The 21,376-nt window shown below is 43.6% G+C and overlaps 1 protein-coding gene across 5 annotated transcripts in view; it reads right to left on the reverse strand.

The window, feature by feature from the left end:
- Kiaa1217 (KIAA1217 ortholog) overlaps positions 1 to 21,376 on the reverse strand; it is a 796,433-nt gene that overhangs the window by 401,522 nt on the left and 373,535 nt on the right. Inside the window, exon 1 of one of the 5 annotated variants that reach the window (XM_076572597.1) lies at positions 952 to 1,351. The exons of the other annotated variants lie outside the window; for them this stretch is intronic. The gene's annotated coding sequence lies outside the window, so the exon portion shown is untranslated. Of the gene's footprint in view, positions 1 to 951; positions 1,352 to 21,376 lie in introns of those variants that run through there. 5 annotated transcript variants of the gene reach the window in all.

A 21,376-nucleotide genomic window follows, 5' to 3' on the forward strand; every position in this document is an offset into this window, starting at 1 on the left:
TAAGCCAGCTAGTTTGAAGAAAAACAGGGTGTTGATGAGGGTTTGGTGGTAGAATAAGGACCATGGGAGACAGGAGAAACAAAGACAGTCCAGATATCCATCCACCAGCCAGCACAAGCAGCCGTCCCCTTCCCCAAAGGACCCTGGGAAAAGCTGACAGCTGCACAGAACAGAGGGATGAGGGTGGATGGTTGGAAGGCAGGAGTCTGGGAGAGAATAGGGCACCTCAGCCACTTCTAGATCCCACGGCGGTCTCTGCACCGTTTAACCACATCCAGCTGGAGGAGAGTCACAGCTCTAGATTTTTGGAGTCTTGAGAAGCTGCCTCATTACCCCCCCACCCCCTCACCGGCCACTCACACTTAATACTGTAACCCCAGGAAAGTGAGAAAGCCTGGAAGCTTTCAGTGTTTCAGCTCCCCATTGTTTGGTACAGGCTACAGCCTTTTCCTCCAGCACCTGCCAAATGACTGCATGGCGTTTTCAAAAGGAGTTCCCAAATGTCCCAGGTTCAGATCATTTCGCTCCCTGGGTTTACCTATCCTTCAGCAAATCTGTCCAAACCTTCCAGGAAAGTCAACAGTTTGATATGCTTGCTAGGGCAACAAGGCAGTCAGTCTTCAGGAGAGATTCCCCCCCCCTTCCTTATTTCCCGATTTAAAATATAGTTTATATTACTGGAGGAAATGAGCCAAAAGATATTCACTTGCAACGTGAACAAAATTAAAATAATTCCCGACACGAAAACATAAGCATGCCTATACACATTACCTGCTAAATGGTACCAAGAGCAGAAAATTCTGTGTTGACTCTTGTAATTAATTTATGGGCTGGCAAATCGTTTTACTTATATTTATAGTTGAACTGATAGCTTCATTGAGATAACAATATGCAAAAGACGCTTCATATTAAGGGATTAAAGGAAGGAAAAGAGAAAAACAAAGTACTTACTTGCAGTGATAATTTTAAAGTAATCTTGAATTTCAAATTAGGCTCTTTTGTTCATAAAGAAAGACTAAGCTAGTTATAATCCTTTGGACCACATGGTATACACTGGAAATCCACAGGACAAGTCTTTGAGAAGTCTTCCTTTTGTATTTATTTCTCCAAACAGCCAAAATATTAAGAAGCAATGAAAAATAAGAATGTCTTTAAAATGGGGTGGGGTAATAGAAAAAGGAAAGGGGGCAAAAATCAAAACATAAACGTCAAAGGATGAATACACCCTGTCTGAAACTCAGATTCGGAAGTGTCACTGGCCCGGCTATCTGCATCTGAAGCCTCCTCTGGTCTTCCTGGTGACATTTCTCATCACTCAGCCTCGTTCTGTTACAGCACCACAAGGATGTTTGCAGAGAAATGAACTCATCGTCAAAAGTTCCTCTAGTAAAGGAAAACAGATGGAGGATTTCCTGCTGAGGACTCCCCGCCGAGGCACAAATTCAGGGGGTGTGGAATTGACTTGTGAAGCTCTTGTTTTCTGAGCTCAGCACGGAGACCACATGTGCTGCCTCACGCTCAAGCCGAACCTGAGGTAACACCCTCAACATTGATGACGTTCCAAGAAGCAGGTCAACACTCTTTGAAGACCCTGCTTGTCAATATCCCTGTTTCAATGTCATCTCTTCACTAGGACCAGATAGCTGACATAAGGGCCTTTGGATGGGAGAGTCCTCCTCCCTGAACCTGTCCACCCTGCCCCTTCATCTTCCTTCACTTCCAGATCTCTTTCCTGATATCAACGCTCAGGTACACACATGTCGAAATTATTTTATATGTCATCCAGGTTTTCTTTCTTCCTGTGAAAGTGTATTCTAAAAGCAGCACGTTTTAAAATAGGTTCTGAAGACAGTGGTTGGCCCTAGATTATTACCCAATGAGAAGAAAGAACAGAGGCTAGTGCTCACAGCCATGGAGTCCTGCCTGTAGATGTAATTCTAAACAATCTTATTAAATAAGAAACACAGAGCCAAATAAAGAGCTAAAAGCTCAGAGATCGAGCAGTAGCAAGAGCTAAGACCACTTTATCTTACCACTCACTGCTGTCCTTGCCCTGAGAGAGAGACCTTCTTCCTGTGTCCGGTCTTTTTATTGCCTTTCTGTTCTCCCTTCTCATTGGCTGTAAACCCAACCACATGACTTCCTTGTCACTGCCTGTCTATACAGACCTCCAGGTCTCTATGGTTCATACTGAGATTAAAGGTTCCGGTCGCCGCTTGGCTGTGTCCTTGAACACACAGAGATTCTGCCTGCCATGTGATCAGATTAAGGGCATGTGCCACCACCACCGGACTTTGCTAAATGGCTTGTACTTAGCTCTGATCTCCAGGCAACTTTATTAACATACAAATAAAATCACATTTCAGCACAAATAAAATATCACCATACCTGCTCACAGATTGGTGCTTGTTAGATTGAAACACAAGTCCATTATTTTTGGTTTCTTCCTTCCCCATTACCAAGTATGACGACACTATGGCCCATCACAGGAGGCTTTCCTTTGTTAATTTAACAAGCCTCTTGACAAAGCATTAACCATGTATTAATTTCAATTACCCTAACCCAACCCTTAAATCCGTACCCACCTTTCATGCTGCGAAATGTGTTGAATAGTCCTCCAGAAGGAAGGAAGTATTATGGGCTGGCAAGATGGGTGAAAATGCCTGCCATGAAAGCCTGATGATCGGAGTTCAGATCCCCAGAATTCATGTAAAAGCCAGACACTGGTGTGTGTATCCATAATCCTGGTTCTCCTACAGAGTGATATGGGGTGGAGACAGAATCCCAGGGAGTTCTTGGGCAAATCTGCTGGAGTATGCAGCACCGTGGCAAACAATATAGTGATCTTGCCTCAAATGAGGTGAAAGGTTGAAGACCAACACTAGGTTATCCTCTGGCCTCCAATGTGCACACACAAATAGACAATTTTGCAAAGGCTTTTGAAAAGGATGTCAGTACCATGTGATCTTTCTTTCCTGGTCAATGTCTTAGTGGAGTAATTTATTGTGGTATGGTCCAGTTTTATAAAGTCCAGTTGAGTGATGGAGAAAGTGATGAAAGACGTAGGGATGGATGGGATGAAGGAAGGGTGTATGTTGTATGGAGAATTATGGCCTGTCTCCATAATGAGTTCTATGGAAACCTTTGTAGCCTGAACAAAGATTGTCTGGAAAGGCAGCATTAGATGGCTCAGCAGGTAAAGCGTTTGCTATATGAAGCATAAGGACCCACCCCCAGATTCCACTTAAGAGCCGGGTGGGTGTAGTGCTCACTTGTCATCCCAATACTCACAAAGCAGACAGAGAACTCCGTAGAGCAAGCTGGCTAGCCAGACTAACTGAAGCAGTGAGCTCCAAGTTCAAAGAGAGACCTGTCTCAATATATAAGGTAGAGAGTAATATAGGAAGATACCTGGCATTAACCTCAGGCCTACTCACAACACACAGGCAGACACATGCACATGTATCCACATACATGTGAACATCTATATACACATGCAACACACACACACACACACACACACACACACACACACACACATATACACACAAGAATATTCTATACCAGACATTCACAAATGTAGATCCTAGACTGTATGAGGCCCACTACCTACATTATAAATAAAGTTTTATTAAAAAACATGTATGCCCATTTCTTCTGTATTATCTTTAGCTGCTTTTTATGCTATAATAATAGAGCTGTCTGGTAACAACAGAGACAGCATGATTCACAAAGCCCCAATATTTTACTGTCTGGCTCTTTCCACAAACATCTTATAGATTTCTCCTTATTATGTCAGAGAGTCACTAGAAAACTACTGAATTAGTTGACTTTTTTTTCTGGAGCTATATAGTCAGAAGTGTGGTATAGCCCTATTGAAGGTCAGTGGTGAGTCGGGAGTTGTTTCCTCGCTAGTCCCAGGTAAATTCGGCAAGAGGGTTTTCTGGGGGCTTGGTCAAAGGATTGGGGAATTTCAAACTCCCAGGAGATAAAACCTATCAGGTGGTAATGTAGGTTGACCAAAGAAGAATCCAGATGTCCTGGAGGGGAGCCAGTGTAGCAGAGCTGAGCTCATGAGAAGCCCCAGTGAAGCACCAATGGAGGTACTGTGAGGACCAGTACAAAATCAGTGTATGAACATGGAAGGGACCCTGCAGCAAGAGGTGAATACCTGGAACTAAAGTAAGGATACTGTGTACCTTCTTTCTGATCGTCATGGAAAGGTTACACAGCTACCTCGACATTGACTTCTCCTGATTGTAAAGCTCAAGGCCCTGCCTCTGGGCAACCCTGGGGAATTTAGGTTGTTGAACACTGCACCCCAGCCTAGAAGTCAGGCTGAAAGACAAACAGCTTTACCAATACATGGCCCCCTCATGTTTTCTGGGATGTGCAGAGAAGAAGCAGGGAGCCATCCTGGTGCTACCCAGGCTGCTGGAGAAAGGCATGGTACACCTCTCAGTGATCCGGCTCTGAAAACACAGAGTATGTGGACAGGAAGAGTGCAGCCCCAGAACAACCGGAAGGCAAGCATGAGGTTATCTGTGCTGCTGGACAGTGTCTGGCTTAGCCTTTTCACCCCAAAGCCAGTCTGCATTTTTTTCCAAAAGAGCTGACTTGCTTGATTTGATGACTGCCTTGAATTCTATGCTTCGGTTTCCCCAAACTTCACAGCTATCTAAACAGTGCTTAGTTTTCAAGTGTGATTCCCTTAACCCCAATGATGAACGCTGACTTAACTTCCTGGACCCCATGACTGTAGCTGTCTTTTCCTCCACCAATCTACAGTAGATCAGTTCATCAGGAAATAGTTCTTGCGTCGAGACTGTGTGCCAGGCACTGTGCTGAACCTGGTGTAAAAGATCCAATGAAATAGGCAAAACCTCTGACCTCTTGGGCACTAGACCAACACAGACATGCACAGGTAGTTTTAGATTGTGAGAAGTCCCTGGAAGAAATAAGCCAAGCTGCTAAGAAGCACAGGAACTGGGCAGCGATGAGGGTGTTAAGTTGGTGGTTAGAAGATCATTCCTGAAGCATTTTAGATGAATTTTGGAAGCTGAGACAGAGCTGGCTATGCAGTGAGCAAGGATATTTTAGTGGAAAAGCAAAGGCTGGAGGCAACATGGTCCATTTCCCAAAGCAGAGGATCCTCTGGTGTGACTTAGTGGGCAAGCGGGGGATGGTAAAGCGGGGGATGGTAAGTGCTAGGCAGAGACTTGCCGGTGAGTGCTGTTCTCTGGAAAGAGGAACAGGTTTGGGCATTTTCCAAGGGCAAGGCAAGGGTCTAAGCAAAGGAATGTGTGCTTGGGTGTGTTTTTCTAAAGGGATTTCTCTAGCCCTGTTGTTGAGAATGGAATGCTGAGAGAGGGCATGAGATCAAACTGAGGGATGGGTATTGGGAGGGACTTATGTGGACAGAACATTTGAGACAGATTTTGCAGGGAGGGGACCTGTGTCTGCTGCAACAGTGTAGGGACTAATCCCACTGGAGCATTGCTTTTGAAATGTTTTATTCACCCATGTGAGGTAAACTCAGAGGATGGGGCATCGTCTTCCTTACATCTTGTGCATGCCTAGTGCAGATAAGAGATCCATGATTCTAGGGCTGTATGTTAGGTACAGTGAACAGGTGGCTGTGACTTCAGCAGGGCAAGTCTTTGTATGAGGAGAGAACAGGTGGGGTTTTTTTTATTTTTTGAGACAGGGTTTCTTTGTGTAGTTTTGAGCCTTTCCTGGATCTCACTCTGTAGACCAGGCTGGCCTCGAACTCACAAAGATCCACCTGCCTCTGCCTCCCAAGTGCTGGTATTAAAGGCGTGAGCCACCACCGCGAGGTTTTGAAAAAACTTTTCTTCTGGAATCTGAATACTTCCATAGGTCCAGCTGATGATCTAAAAGGACACCTATAATCCCAGTACTTTAGAGGCTGAGATGGGAAGACTGCCATGAGTTCAAGGTCAGGCTGAGCTATATAGGGGGAAACCCTGTTTTTTTTTTTAAAAAAAGGTATCTTAGTGTTCTGTGGCTGTGAAGAGACATCACGACCATGACAACTCTTATAAAGGAAAACATTTAATTGGGGCTGGTTTGCAGTTCAGGAGTTTAGTTCATTATGGGGAGCATGGTGGCATGCAGACAGACATGGTAATGGAGAGTAGCTGAGCCTGGCTTTGGCTTCTGAAACCCCAGAGCCTACTCGAAGTGACACTCTTCCTCCAACGAGGCCGCACCTCCTAATCCCTGTCAAGTAGCGTCACTCTCTAATGGCCAAGCATTTCAGTACAGGAGCCTATGGGAACCATTCCTGTTCAAACCACTACAAAAGCAGCAAGAAAACATGGGTTGGAGATGGAAGACTGACATGTTGACCTTGCATCCTTCTGTACCCCGCCATCAGGACTCACCAAGTACAAAGTCAGAGAGACTTAGCCATCATCTGACTTGTGGCCACAGTTTGTCTTCTCTTTAGCCATGCTCTCATTCATGATTTTTTTCCTAACTTTTTATTCTCAGACAATCTTAAACTTACAGGAAACTACTCATAATTACTCAAATCAAATATCTTTTTGAAAAGTCTCCTCACATAAAAATGTGTTCCATAAACACACCCCTCTGGCTTTGGCCACAGACATTTCCTTAGTACTATCAGTGAAGGACACATGTCTGTACAGGCACAAAAAGCCAGGCAAAGTCATTGAAACCAACACGCTTCGCTCATCTCTGGCAGGATGCTTTATGTTTCACAAATCAAACAGTGATTTAAACGATTTTCAGTACATTTCCCCCCTAGTTCAATAAGATCTAGTTCTTTAAATCTGAAGGAACAGATATTTTTCTCCAAAACCCGAATACTTAAAGTGACACTACAAAATATAGCCTTAGGGTAGAGAGATCATTTTTATGAGTAGAAGAGAAAATTATTACATTGCACTAGATAAGAAGCCATTCCATCAGAATTATTTTATCGATTTTCACTGTGCATATCTTACCAAAAGAAAATCCCAACATTCAAGTACTAGTCCCTTTTTATTTCAACAACGAAACTATACATAATCAGTTGAGTTACCCGTAGCCCATCTTTGGGAGATTCATACAGAGTGCTGTGTTCTAGCTCATATTTGGCTTTGGTGTGGTAATGAGACAGCAATAAAGTTTATGTTCTCATAACGCACAAGAATGGTATTTTGTACTAAGCAATGAACATCAAAAATAACTATCAGTATAAACAAACCACAGAACATACTGCTCTTCGTATGCGTTAATGTGCCATTGAAAATTAGTGTAAAGCCCACTGTAGATGGAATTTAAATATTTACATTACAAGAACTCATACAGCAATCATTACTAAAATATATCATACCTGAAATGATTCTAAAATCAATTTTGGTGGCCAGCTATTGGCCTGTCTCATTTTCAATCTGTGTGCAGAGGGAGAAAAAAAATCTGCGTTTTCCTCATACAACTTAAAAATTCAAATTTATAATGCAGAAACAGTCCTGGCACAGTGGGCACTTAAAACTTAGGCTATTTTGCTACTTGGCAGTATCTCATATTTGCTAATGAAATATTTCTCACAACACATCTCAACAAGGACATATAATCCATTTGCTTTAGGTAGAAAACTTAAGACAAAATATTTGAAATTAGGGTTTTTTTTTTTTTGTTTTCTTAGGCACACAGAAAGAATAAGAGCCATAGGTTTACAGAAAAAAAAAGCTCTGGCCACATAATTGCAAAAATTCATTATCCTATGAAAGGAATGTCATAACTTAAATTGCTATGTTTTTATTGTTCAATTATAGCAGTTATTAATAGTTCACACAAACTCTTTCAAAAGACAGATCTTAAAATTTTTCTGGTTTTGGTCTCCCCAGAAACACTAAAAATAAAAGCACAGGCTAGGGCTGAAGAGGCGGCTCAGTGGTTTTGAGTGCATATTGCTCTTATAGAGGACCCAAGTTCAGTTCCCAGCACCCATGTATGGATCAACCTCTTGTAACTCCAGCTGCAGGGCATGCGTTGCCCTCTTCTGACCTCTGTGAGCACTGTGCACAACATGCACCCACGGCACAAACACTAAAACACTTTCAATATAAAAATTAAGAACTCTACTTAAGAATTCTTTCACGTGGATAAGGGAAATCTCTGACCATCTGCAGCAAGAGTCAGTCTTCATGTGACAATCGAACAGCTGGCCTGTCAACATCGCCCAGGTAAGTCAGGACCCATCACTTTATAGAAACTCGATAAAATCTGTCCCGAGACCCAATGCTCATCTCTTTAGCACTTGATAGCTACGTCAAAATGTGTGAATGAAAACAGCCCTCCAAATCAAAACAAACTGACTTACCAGCAACACTGAAACAGAATTTTTATTTCCAGTTTCATCAATTCCAAGTAAATCCTTTATCCAGTGTCTGGGATCACTGTGATAGTTACTTAATCCTTCATGGACCTTTTATGTGCCCTACATATTTGTGTTTCTGGCTAGTTGTTTTTGTTTTTAAATGATTCCTGGATCACTTTTCCTTTGATCATCTGTCTTTCACACCTAAAGATTTTCTTCCTCTTTTTCTTCCGAGTGCACATCTGGGATTCCTGTTGGTTCCGGGTCCCCATGGGCTCATTCCTACTTCACCCTCCAGTTTCTGTCTATTCATCATGTCCTTTCTTTTCTCTAGCACAAGCAATCCACAGAGAATTACTGGCAGATGGTGGGAACAGTGCAAAAACCATAAGGCAGAGGATAATGTAAACACTCCTCAATAATACATCCAGTAAAGTCAAATATACAAATGAAAATGGAGACCTCAAGCCAACTGGAAAGTTAATAAAATCAATTAACATACAGGACAAGATAGTTATCCTACCCAAGTTAGACAAAAGAGTTAACGCCTTTCCATCTGTCATAATAAATACTTAAAACACCATTGCGGCAGTCTGGAGCTTGTTTCGGCTGTCACTCATTGTACTGATCCCGTATCTTAGATTGTCAGTTAAAAAGACAGAGTCAGGACGGGGGAGATGACTCAGAGGATAAAATCCTTGTCCTCATGTATGAGGGTGATCCCCATGACCCAGGTATGTATGGCCAGCCCCTCCTGTAAGTCAGTTCTCCAGGCAGCGGCAGGGTACCCCCAGGAAGAGCGGACAAGCCAGATTAACCATGTTGGTGAAGTCTAGGTTCAAATGAGAGACAGGACCTCAGCAAATACGGTAGAGAGTGATTGAGGAAGACACCCGATATCAGCCTCAAGCCTCCACAGCATGTGCACTCACATGCACACACACACACACACACTTGCTTACACACATGCACACCACATGCATGGAGATGGGGGAATGAAATGTAACCGTTAGCCTGCTTTGAGAACAGGTTTCTCTCTCTCCAACCTCCCTCATCATTGTCATTGGACATTGTCTAGGGCTCCATCTACCTTTTATTTAGTGGTCACATTTAGGTAGAAGAAAATTTGTATCAACTTATCAAGTAAAACTTGGTGATGTGGCAATAATGGTTTCTGGAGAATTCAGAGATATCTATTGTGTTCTATTTGTTCATTAACTTTATTATCCATAGAAAGCAGATGAGAGGCTGCAGTTGGTAAGTTACTTGCCATGGAAGCAAGAAGACCTGAGTTCAAAGCCCAGAACCCATGTATTAAAGCTGGGCATAGTAATACTTGCTTGTAATCCTAGTGTTGGGAAGTAGAGAAAGAGCCTTGCCAGACAGCCTAGCCTACTTGGTGAGCTCCATACCAGTAAGAGATCCTGTCTCAAAAAAATCAAAGATGGGGGTGGAGAGAGCACGTCAGCAGTTCAGAAGGCTTGTGGACCAGCACGAGGACCACAGCTGGGCATCATGTGCACATCTGTAACCCTAGTAATCTGACAATGGGCTTAGACAGCTCTGTCCCTCCACCAGCCTTTTTGTCTGAACCGTCTTTCTCTTGGGCTGGTTCCACTCCCTATAAAGAAGCCCTCCTTGGCAGACATCTCCTGGCCCTGGCAATTCTGGAAACTTTGTTTCACCGCTGCAATCCAGCCTTGGCTTCCACAACTTCACACAATGGTCTCTTCACCCCTCAGGTCCTTCTCACAGACTCCAGCACAGTCATACTTTGCCCGGCCTCAGCGGTTCCCTGAAATGGTGGAGGACAGATCCATGGCCCCTTCTCTCTTGCATTTTTCATGCCTCCAAAACCAGTTCTCCATGGATGAAAATGCTCAGGATGGCTGCCAGGTTAGGGTGGACCCTGGCCCTCCAGAATCACCTTCGGAGGAGCTTTTGTGTGTTGTTGTTTGGAGGAAGAGAAAACTCCTTAGACCTTTGCCTTTCACAGTTTGAAAGCTTAGCTGACGGGGGCCTTTTCCTAGGGGCACACTCCCATTATCCCAGAACTTCACAGCACTGGTCTTCTTAACTATTACAACGGCTCTTCCCCAACACATGCCTTGACTGTAATATTAAGCTTCCCGCGTCTTGTTTTCCTCTCCAAACTGCACATTTTACATATATGTATATATGTAAAATATATATATATATATATATATATATATATATATATATATATATATATACACGTCCCACAAGCTTGTTTTCACTATAAATCTGCAAAAAGAAAATCAGTAACAACCAGGCTGCAAATTCAATATTATGTCTTGGAATTTCCTCCACCAAAGAAACCAGCCCATTACTTTTTAATTTAGCCTCAGAAAAGTTCTCAGCACATTGACAAAATGTAGTCAGATTCTTTGCTGAAACATCACACACATAGCCTCTAACCCAGTTGATGCTGAAGTTCCTGTTTCCCTCAGAGACCCATTGGACCACACCTCTACAGTCTGCACTGCTCTCAGTACTACACTTCCCAGCTTCTTACTACAACAGCCCAATAAGCTCTGTTTACAGCACTTAAACTCCCAAGGGAAAACCCTAGGCTAACCATCATGGGATTGTTCTGGACAAAATTTTCTAATAGTGGCTGTTTGGGTGGGAGCTCCACCTCAAGCCCTGGCACCTTGGCATCCCTATACCCAAAGAGTCTGGAATGTTTGGTTGGAGTTGAGGTGGAACTCCCATCCAAACAGCCCAGAATCTCTGGGTATAGGGATGCGAGGGTGCCAGGGGTTGAGGTGAAGCTCTCACCCAAACAGTGGCAATGTCGTACAGTCTAGTAGAATATTTGTATCAGATATTTGAATCACTAAACATCTGCAGAATGTCTTAAAGAATATAGTTTTCAATTTAACTTATAATCAATCCCAGGTGCAGTAACCCCAATTGTAGAAACAAAGTATGAATAAATGAAACTCACAAACATTTAAAAGGTCACATTCAAATTCTTGACTTAAGCATTCAGCTGAGTAAAGATCTTCACAAGCAGAAGTGGCGGCCTGGATATTTGGTAAGCAGACACCAACACCTTAGAACTAATTTTAAAAATTTAATTTACATTATTTAAGCTTGCTGATAATTTCATGAATAATTTATTAACACATTATAAAACCCCAGTAATAATCATTAGATAAAAAAGAATCCATGGTCTTGAGCCAATGTCAGGTACCTTCTTATAGTGTACATTATATTGGTAAATTGTCATTCCTGTTTGAGCTCACTGAGAAGACGTGTAGAAGTGGGGCTCCCTCCACCCCAATTTCAGACCCAGACATGTTTTTCTCAGTGTCCTTTAAGGACACCCCTGGTCTGGGATGGACTGTTCCCAGCTGTGACACAGAGGGAAGAGAATAGCAGAAAAGTCCAAGAGCGAAAACACTGTGTCCTTGAGAGCAGGCACACGGAGAAGCATTTCCAAGAGATGCTGGAATTGCTTATCCCATGATACACAGGCGCCTGAGGCAGGAAAGAGGAGCCAGCAGCTCAGGCATCGGAAGTTCACCCATGGAGAGAAAGCTCAACCAGTCAGCCCAGCTGAATGCCTCAGCTTTCCTGGGCAGGTTCACAGGGATGACATTAGACCTGATCTGGTGATGTCATTTCTATCTGTTGCTATTTGTTCTTTTATGTGGAGGTGTCCTCAGAGGGGACATTCTGCTCTACCTGGGCATCTGTGTAGCTGGGCAGCTGACTGCCTTCACAGGGCTTTCTCCAGATAGTTTCTAGTAGATGTCTGTAAGCCTCCAGTGTGATGCTATTGCCTTCCTGGGGTTATTTATTCTTTTACTCGAAAGCTTCCCCCAAGGGGAAATTGATCTGCCTGGGATTCTCTCTATCCTAACCTCTGTGGACTGCTTCAATGGGGCTTACCCAGTGAATTCTTGCTGCATTTTTTTGAGCACCCAATTTGATGATGTTTTGCTCTCTCTCTAACCATGCATGCATGCATGCATGCATCCATCCATGCATGCATCCATGCATCCATCCATGCATCCCTTATTCCATCCTTGACTATTACTGTCATTTGGCCTGCTAGGACAAATCACGCATCACTGTTCTAGTTTGTTTAAGTAACAGTCACACGTACAATATAACTTCTAAAAGGAAAATGGAATTGGTGAAATGGCTGAGAGGGTAAAGGTGCTTCCTGCACAAGCTTGGTGACCTGAGTTCAATTTCCAGAGCCTACAAAGGGGCTGAAAGAACCAGCCCCACAAAATTGCCCTCCAACCATCATATATGTACCATGTATGCCTGCCCACCACTCACCATGTATACAGACTCAATCATAATAAATATGTTTTTTAATGAAAATAAGAAAGGAAATCATAAAAGGCTTCAGGAATATTTGTGGCCAGGAATAAAAATTCAGTCAAGTCCCTGTGTTGTTCCCGTTGCTAAGCATCTAATCCCAGGTTGCTTGAACCCAACCTTCACCTGCATTTAAAAGTCATTTAATAACTGGACTGTATTCCTGAGCTTTTAAATTTTCATTTTTAGCCTAGATTGTGAGTAAATGTTAAAACAATAAACCAATTTCCCTAAAAAACAAGATGAAAGTGTACAGAAGCAAAACATACAGGATAATTTAGATGCAAATAATAAGGAATCCATTACTGGCGGAGCCAGAGCCCTTCTTATGAACCGACACTCTTGCAAAGTGGTCAGGAAAGGGAAGGGTTACTATTTCCTGCCTTGAAGGCAGCTCTCTAAACTGGGCCAGCACACAAAGTGAAAAGACAACCTTGCTAAAAGCATTCTGCACTTTGTGTATGAAGTGCCTGTCTTACATAAGGCACCAGGCAGAAAGTCACCCCACTTAGAGGGGTGGTTGGGGGCCAGCAGACCGACCTGAGTGTTGTGATTCAGGAAATGATTGGCTGTGTTGATCTTGTCATCGTTCTTTCATAATAATTTTACCCCAAGTATATTGCAGTCCCATAGACTGAGCTCTAAGAGTTAGAAGCGGCCTCTCTGGGCGCCACTAGAACCTGTACCCACAGGGCCTCCAAAGGCGAGGAAACCCTTTTATTCTTCACCAGTGAAACAGATGTGCAGCCTGCTGTGCTCAGAGTTATTGACCAAGTGGAATAACAACTCCAGGCTTGCTACCGTTGTAACGATTCATAAAAAGCAGTCTCAGAGCCCTGTTCCATGGTGAGGTGAACACAACCAAAAACCCTGAAGATCACTGAAGTCAGAAACGAAGACTTGAGGTTGAAAGCAGTCTTGAGACTAGGAGAAGGGGACCAGGGAGATGAATGAAAGCCTTGTCTGAAGGCCACAGGGATCAGCAGCAGTTGCTGGCACACCCTTGTCACCTAGCAGGCAGTGCCAGGCAAAGCACAGGAAAACTGAATCCAGACTCCTTTTGTGGGCAGACAATGGAGGTGGTATGTGTGACACAACTGTACTCCATCCACCTCCCGAGGGATAACACAGGACCAGCTGGCCTCCTCCTGGGAACAATGGATGGACATACTTAACCCATCCTAAGTCTCAGAAGCAGGATTAGCGGGGGCCTTCCAGAGCCATTCCTCAATGCCAGGAGTGGGTTAAGTCTACCCTGGAGTTCTGTCTGACATGAACCTGGTAAAGTCAAGCACCTCTAGCAGAAACTTCTTTTTCTCTCTCCCTTTCTCTCTGCCTCCCTCCACCCTCCCTTCTCTCTCTCAGGTGACAATTACAATTTGTTCTCTTCCCTGTAGTCTAGTAGCATGAGTCTGGGTAAAGATGATGACCTCATGCAGTGCCCTTTAAAACTACCCTGCATCTGTTCCCAGAGCTTGGAGAAACTACCATGCTTCTAGAGTGGCTGGAAAGTGGCTGGCAAAGGTCCTGCTGTGTCTGCATAGATAAAGCTGGACAGACCCTTCTCTATTCCCAGACCAGAAACAGACCTTGGTGGCTTCTGGCACTCAATAGTCCTAGTGTCTTCCCTATGTGGCTTTTGTTATTGTGTTGGTAGTGGTCTTTTGGTGGTAGTGGTGGTGGTACTGGGGATCAAACTGAGGGACTTGTGCATGCTAGGCAAGGACTCTCTTACTGTACTATATGTCCAAACTCAGTTTGCAAACCTCATGTGGTGGTTTGAATAGGTATGGTCCCCATAGACTCATGCGTTTGAATGCTTGGCCCATAGGGAGTGGCATTATTAGCAGGCGTGGCCTTGTGGGAGGAAGTGTGTCACTGTGGGCTTTGAGATCTCATATATGCTCAAGCCACACCCAGTGGGACCATTCACTTCCTTTTGCCTGTGGATCCAGATGTAGAACTTCCAGCTCCTTCTCCTAAATGCCACCATGCTTCCTGCCATGGTGATGATGGACTAAACCTCTGAAACTATTAACTACTCTGAGTTAAATGTTTTCCTTTATAAGAACTGTCGTGGTCATGGTGTCTCTTCACAGCAATAGAAACCCTAACTAACACGCCTCAGTTCTCTATTTCTAACATTCTTCATTTCTGTAATCTAAAATCTTCATTTGTAATCTAAAGCCACTCTTTATTTCTCCTTTCAGCTTTTGAGATGTCAAGCAGTTGTGTCCCTTAATGTGCCGGTTAAATTATTTTTATTAATGTGTACTTCCATGTGCCTGTATGTGAGTATGTGCATGTGGGAGCAGGTGCCCAAGGGGGGCAAAGGCAGCTGATCCCCCTGGAGCTGGAGTTACAGGTAATTGTAAGCTACCTGACATTGGTGCTCCTACAGATGATATTCTTAGCTGCTAAGAAGAAGCCATAGTTCTTTTGAATCTCTGTTCCAGTCCACCTTGTGGGGCATTCTCAACCTGTTTTATAAAAACATCTGCTTTTTTCCTTTACCTCAGAAACATAAGTGTGCCGGGTGCATATCTTACACACTCAAACAAGCTTGCCTATTGTCTGAGGGTTAACTGTCCCCCTTTCCAGATCACCTTGCCAAAGACTGGTGGAAGTTAATAGGGGAGAGTTTGTCTCTTCCAGAAGACAGAGGCCTGTGGCTTCCAGTTCTAGGCAGTTCCTGAAGCAGTCTGGGTACCACTCAGAGGCAGTCTGGCCAGGGCTGCATATGGATAGAAGTCTGACTTCAGCACAATTCTGTCTGAAGAAAAGGAGACCACCTGTGGAGCAAATGAGCTCCAGGAATCACAATTTCACCAGAGTTCTCGCAGATGGCCCTGATTTAGAAAAGGTATGCAGAAAATCTTTGAAAGACAACTGCTGTTCTTCACAGCATTTGGAAATCTTCGTGTGCCTCACCATCCCGTGCTGATTTTGTTAAACTGGCATCATTAGCTCTCCTCAAAGCCCAGCTCTCCTTTCCTTACTTCTATTTTTTTTTTTAAAGACTAGATTGCAATTTCAGAATATTTGTTTCCCCTTCATTCTTCTCAAGTACAATTAGCTATCACGTCCTGGAATATTCTCTTGCCCATACTTGTGTCACTATTTTAATGCAAACCTCACTGCTCCTGACACAGTGTCTGACCTATTACATTATAGTCTTTATATTTAAATGGATTCCTTTATATTTAAATGTTTACTGCACAGGATTGCCGAGTTCATGCACGTTCCCCTTAACTTACACACGGGTGCCTTTCATAGCTCACCATAATCTTCACATGATGCACTAAACTCCATACTTAACTCATCACCTTCATTTGTACTTCCTCCTATTAGATATTAATTCAATGTCTTTGGTGCACTGTGCATCATCCTTGGCTCAAGAGAGACAGAAGGAAATAAGCCAGACCTATTTTCTCCGTGCCTTGTAGAGAAGAGAGTTGATATTAAAGACCAACGTTCAGAAAGAAGATCTATTAAAGCTTGTTGTAAGTTGGGGCAGTGGTTCAGTTAGGAAAGTGTTAACCAATAGAGAGCGGTCCCCACGCTCTTGTAAAAGCCAGGCAGAGTATGGTGTCTGCCATCCCCGCACAGTGAGGGCAGAGACAGGAGGTTTTCTGGGCTTGGTGGCCAGCCAGTTTAGCTGAGTCAGTAAGTCTAGACTCAGTGAGAGATCCTGTCTCAAAAAATAAGGTGTGGTGGTGCACACCTTAATCCCAGATCTTTGGAGACAGAGGCATGCTGATCTCTGTGAATTTAAGGCCAGCCTTGTCAGCCAGAGCTACACAGAAAAAACCCTGTTTCAACACCCGCTGTCCCCCATCCACAAAAAAAAAAAAAGAAAAAGAAAAAGGTGAAAAGGGATTGAATAAGACGCCTGACACTGACCTCTGGCTTCTCCATGCATGCACATGCACATGTACTGTTCAGGAAGAAGCTCCACTTCAGCCCCCCTCATCTCTCTCTCCAAACCCTGCCTCATCTCAGAAAACCCACCAAAGGGTGGCTCCTCCCCAAGAGATGCTCAAGACCATACCTACAGGGTATGTAAACAGCCCCCTAGAGAATGTACATGTGGTTTTCTGGTCTCTTCTCCCTGTCTTCTCTCTGGGGGTCGAAAAATCCTCCGAAATGGTTTTATTCATTAAACCTAAACCTTAAATTCTTAACTCGGTTTGATTTGGATTACTGAATTGGCAAGGGGGCAGGGGCTTAATATCAGGGTACGGCAACCTTTCACATACAGACACACAGACACACATACACACACACACACACACAGACACACACACACACACACACACACACACACACACACACACACACACACTTCACAAGGGAAACCAACTTAATATTCTTAGGAGGTTCCCCCAAAATGACATTTCAGTGGCTGCATCCCTAAGGGGCATGGTGTGGGAAAGACTCACGCATGTGAGGAAGAAGACTGACATGCCTGGATGCAGGCTGAGATGGTGAAGCACAGGGGAGGTCAGAGGCAGGAAGGTCACCAGGGGCCAGACTGGGACAAGCCTAGTAGGAAGTACTGAGGAATTTGGGTTTTATTATAAAAGCGGCAGGGAATCACAGCAGGTTTGAAGGAGAGGAATGCAATAATCCATTGGGTTTCAAAAACTGTAAAATGTAGATGGCCTGAAGAAAAGGTCTCGGTGAGAAAATGGGAGAGCTGGGTAAGTAAGAGATAGTGGTGGTTGTGACCGTGGTGGTGCCCGGGACATGAACAGAAAAGCAAAAGAGACTCCAGATTTAAGAGAGGAGGAGATTTAATGATCTTCACCAGAGGAGCGAGGCAGAGGGAAGGGGAATACAAGAATATTTGGATGTTCAAGCTTCCATCACAAACAACAGAGACTGGTTTGGACCTCAGAAAACAAAAGACAGAAGAGAGACTGAAACTCAGAGTTTCGCTTAGGATGCTGGAGTCCACCATAGATACTTCTGAGAGGGCAAAGTGAAGCTGAGCATTAGAGCAGTTTTGCTTCATTACCGTGAACTTGGAAATCAGTGAGAAGGCTCTGAGCTCTGCTCTCTCTCTAACCTGTCCATTGTGTAATATGTAACTTCATGTGGTCAAACCAACCAGTGCCAAGAATAGCCCAAAGAAGTAAGTTCTGCAGAATCGAAAAGCATCCCCTGACCAAGAGATTAGGGTCAAATACATAACATCTGGCCCAGCTGCTGTGAGACAGTGCCAGTTGTTCCAGGAAAGCCATTTTTGTCTATCTAAACCTCCCTTAAATTAGTTCCTGGCAAGATGGACTTCTCACTGAGCTAGCTTTTTGGGTAAAATTGCCTTGCTACAGAACCTTGCCACAAGGTGGTTGGCCTGCTGTATAGTAAGCAGCCAGACTTGGGTCCCATAGCAGTAATACATGTCATTCTGGAATTCCTGAAAGGTGTCAGTGTGAGACATAAACTTGGCATTAACTGACCCATTTGGTAACTGAGACCATGGGGTAGGAGTGGAAGAGACAGTGGTTATGGCCCAGACCCGAGCCTCAAGGAACAGCAATGTGGAAAGGTTGAGTAGACAAGAAAGAGCTTGCACAGGAAAGGACAATATGGTATTGCGAAAGCTAAGAGAAGGGTCTATGCTAAGTGGGTCAGGATGGGTGTGTGGGCCTGATCCTGCATTGAGTGCGGGAAGGCAAGCTGTGGATTAGTGACTCATTGATGGCCATTACAATAATTTGTTGTCTTAGTTAGGGTTTCCACTGCTGTGATGAAACACCATGACAAAAAGCAACTTGGAAAGGAAAGGGTTTATTTCAACCCAGAATTCCATGTAACAACAGTTCATCATCAAAAGCAGGGAGAGTAGCAACTCAAACAGGGCAGGATCCTGGAGGCAGGAGGTGATGGAGAGGATCATGGAGGGATGCCACTTACTAGCTCGCTCCTGATGGCTTGCTTGTCTGCTTTCTTATAGAACCCATGACCACCAGCCCAGGGATGGCACCACCCACTATGTGCTGGGCCCCTTCCCCATGAACCACTAATAAGAAAATGCTCTACAGGCTTGACTGTAGCCTGATCTTATGGAGGAATTTTCTCAACTGAGGTTCCCTCCTCTCAAATGATTTTAGCTTGTGTCAAGTTGACATAAAACTAGCTAGCACATTTGTCAAACGTTTTCTTAGTTGGTACCTTGTTCTGAGTTCCCCTCGCATCCTGGCTTATTTGTACTTTGAAGTCCTGAGGGTTGACCAGTTGACCACAAGGCTTTATAGGCTGGGGAAGTACTCTCACAACAGGCCATGACTCCCAGCCTTGGTGATGCTTTGAAGACATTGTATATAAATAAATCCACTCTTTACTACAGAATACTTTAGGTTCTGACAAAGAGTCATATATTTTCCACTACATTCTATTGCCCTGGATTTCTTCATGCTAATCCACTGTAGTTCTGTCTGGTGATATGTTTCTCACAGCTAGTGCCCCTCCCTGCCCCAATGTTTATATATATATATATATATATATATATATATATATATATATATATATAAAACATTTTTGACTGGGCTCTTCCACTTCAAGAAAAATATTTGAAAATCATTCTCACTATTGCACAAGTCAACAGTACATTGCCTTTTGTGATTGAATGGTGTTTCATTGTGTGGTCATACCACAATTTGTCCATCCTGAGACTGATGATCAAGTTGGCTGTCATCTATTTTTGCTGACCATGAAGGGAGCTATTAGAAGATTTGCATGTGGGTTCAGCCTAAATAGAAGAAAATTCCTTTCTCTTGGGGGTGGGATGGCGGGGAGCCATGTTTCCCCCATACAACCATTAGCCTCTTGATGACTGTAGTAGTTTGGTGAGGTGATATGGTAGAAACAGGAACAGACTGGATTAAGACGTAAGGGGAAGGTAAGGCAGTGGATACAGCACATGAAGCAAGGCTTCAGAGTATTTCAGCTGATTTGTAAGCCGAGCTCCAACTGGAGGTGGCTGTGAGGTTTAGGGAGGTATGCATGTCAAAGACAAGAGATGTGTATGTGTATGTGTATGTGTATGTGTATGTGTGTTTAATGATGGTGGGAAGGAGAAGGGTGGCAGGGGGAAGTTAAAGGTAAGGGAAAGAGCAGGATGTAGGGAGACAGACAGTGTCTGAGAAGGATGGAACACTGGCTTTTGTAAGGAAGCAGCTCCTGTATATCAATGGGTGAACCTTGCAAAGGCTGGATCTGATCTTCATTTGGCTTCTTCTGGGACAGCGGATTAGCTCAGCCCTTTCAGACTCCTTGTCCCCCGACCCGTCTGCCTCACAATGACATCATGTACATGTTGGTTTTGCTTGTTCAGTAATGGTGAGGCATTTGCTAAGGAAAAGTAGTAAGAATGCAAGTTTAGCAGTTTGTTTATGTTTATACCAGAAGTATGCTTTGCCTCATTTTCTACAAAAACACCCTTGTAATGTTCAAATTCCATCTCATGTGACACTAACCACTTGGAGCACCTAAGAGTCCCTAAGCCATAAGCCCTGTGTATACAAATAAGACTTGGGGGCCAGTGACATGGTCATGAAAATTCCCTTAACATTGAACATTTGGAGACTTTTTAACTAGCTAGATAACATAAACATGTTTCCTTGGTAGCGATCCTGACATTGACCCCTAATAATTAGAGGCACTTGTGAATTTCCTCTGACTCATTAATGAGCAAAACAGACTATAGGTTTTCCTTGTATCTTTTAAAAACATGGTTGCAAAAATAGTGACATAAAATAAAACCTCCATTTATGTTAACCACAATGATGAGGCTGTGTCTTGTTTAGGAAGTTAAGTATGGTTTTAAGACTTTCAGGGAAATATCTGAAATGACTAGCCAGTCGCTCAGCCTCCATAAAACCTCACACTGACACCTTGCAGAGCAATTTGTACCAGGACAGATAATAACACACTTAGCTATGGGATTTCAGATCTAATACTCTAAAAATGTGTAGGAACACATAAATGCTTTGTGGAATAGCTCTGTACAGAGGAGCGGCCTGTAGCAATCTCATCTTAGTATCACTAGGGGTTTTAAGTCAGAAACATAATTTTTCAGTTTTGGAAAGGGCTTTGAGAAGGTCTTACATCTGACAGAAAGAGAAAAGAAATCTGTAGGCAGAAACCTCGGCTGCAAAAACTGAAATAGTCTATAAGTTTTAATGATCTTTGGCTCTTATTCTCTCTGTTCTGTTACATATGATGCCCCTTTGAGAAGGTCCTTTTAGAAGAGAGAGTCCTATTATCCCGAGGGCTAAGACTGTTAGGTAGCAGGTCTGCAATTAGAAAGGTACTCTTTAATTTTGGCTCTGATGCACTTCTTCAGGAAAAGCACTCTGCTAGGGCCCGAGATCCCCTGTGGAATGGGCACCAGTACTCCCACACAACATGCTCATGGCCTACCGCTACAAATGTTGATTTGAGGGGCCCCAAAGAGAAGGCAGTGATCCACTGTGGTGTGAGTCATTGATAATCCAGCGAAGGAAAGGGGAGCTGTTTGGAAAGTTGAGTGATGTACTTGGAAAAGCCTCTAAGCTACGGGGCCCCAGCAAATGAGCGGCATCTCCTTAGGGAGGCAGGGGAGAGGAAGGTGAGGGTAGAGTGCTTGGGATGTGGTAAACTAAAGAATCAGAGAAA

This window comes from Peromyscus maniculatus, chromosome 5 (assembly GCF_049852395.1).
Source record: "Peromyscus maniculatus bairdii isolate BWxNUB_F1_BW_parent chromosome 5, HU_Pman_BW_mat_3.1, whole genome shotgun sequence".
In the NCBI taxonomy this organism is placed as follows: Eukaryota; Metazoa; Chordata; class Mammalia; order Rodentia; family Cricetidae; genus Peromyscus; species Peromyscus maniculatus.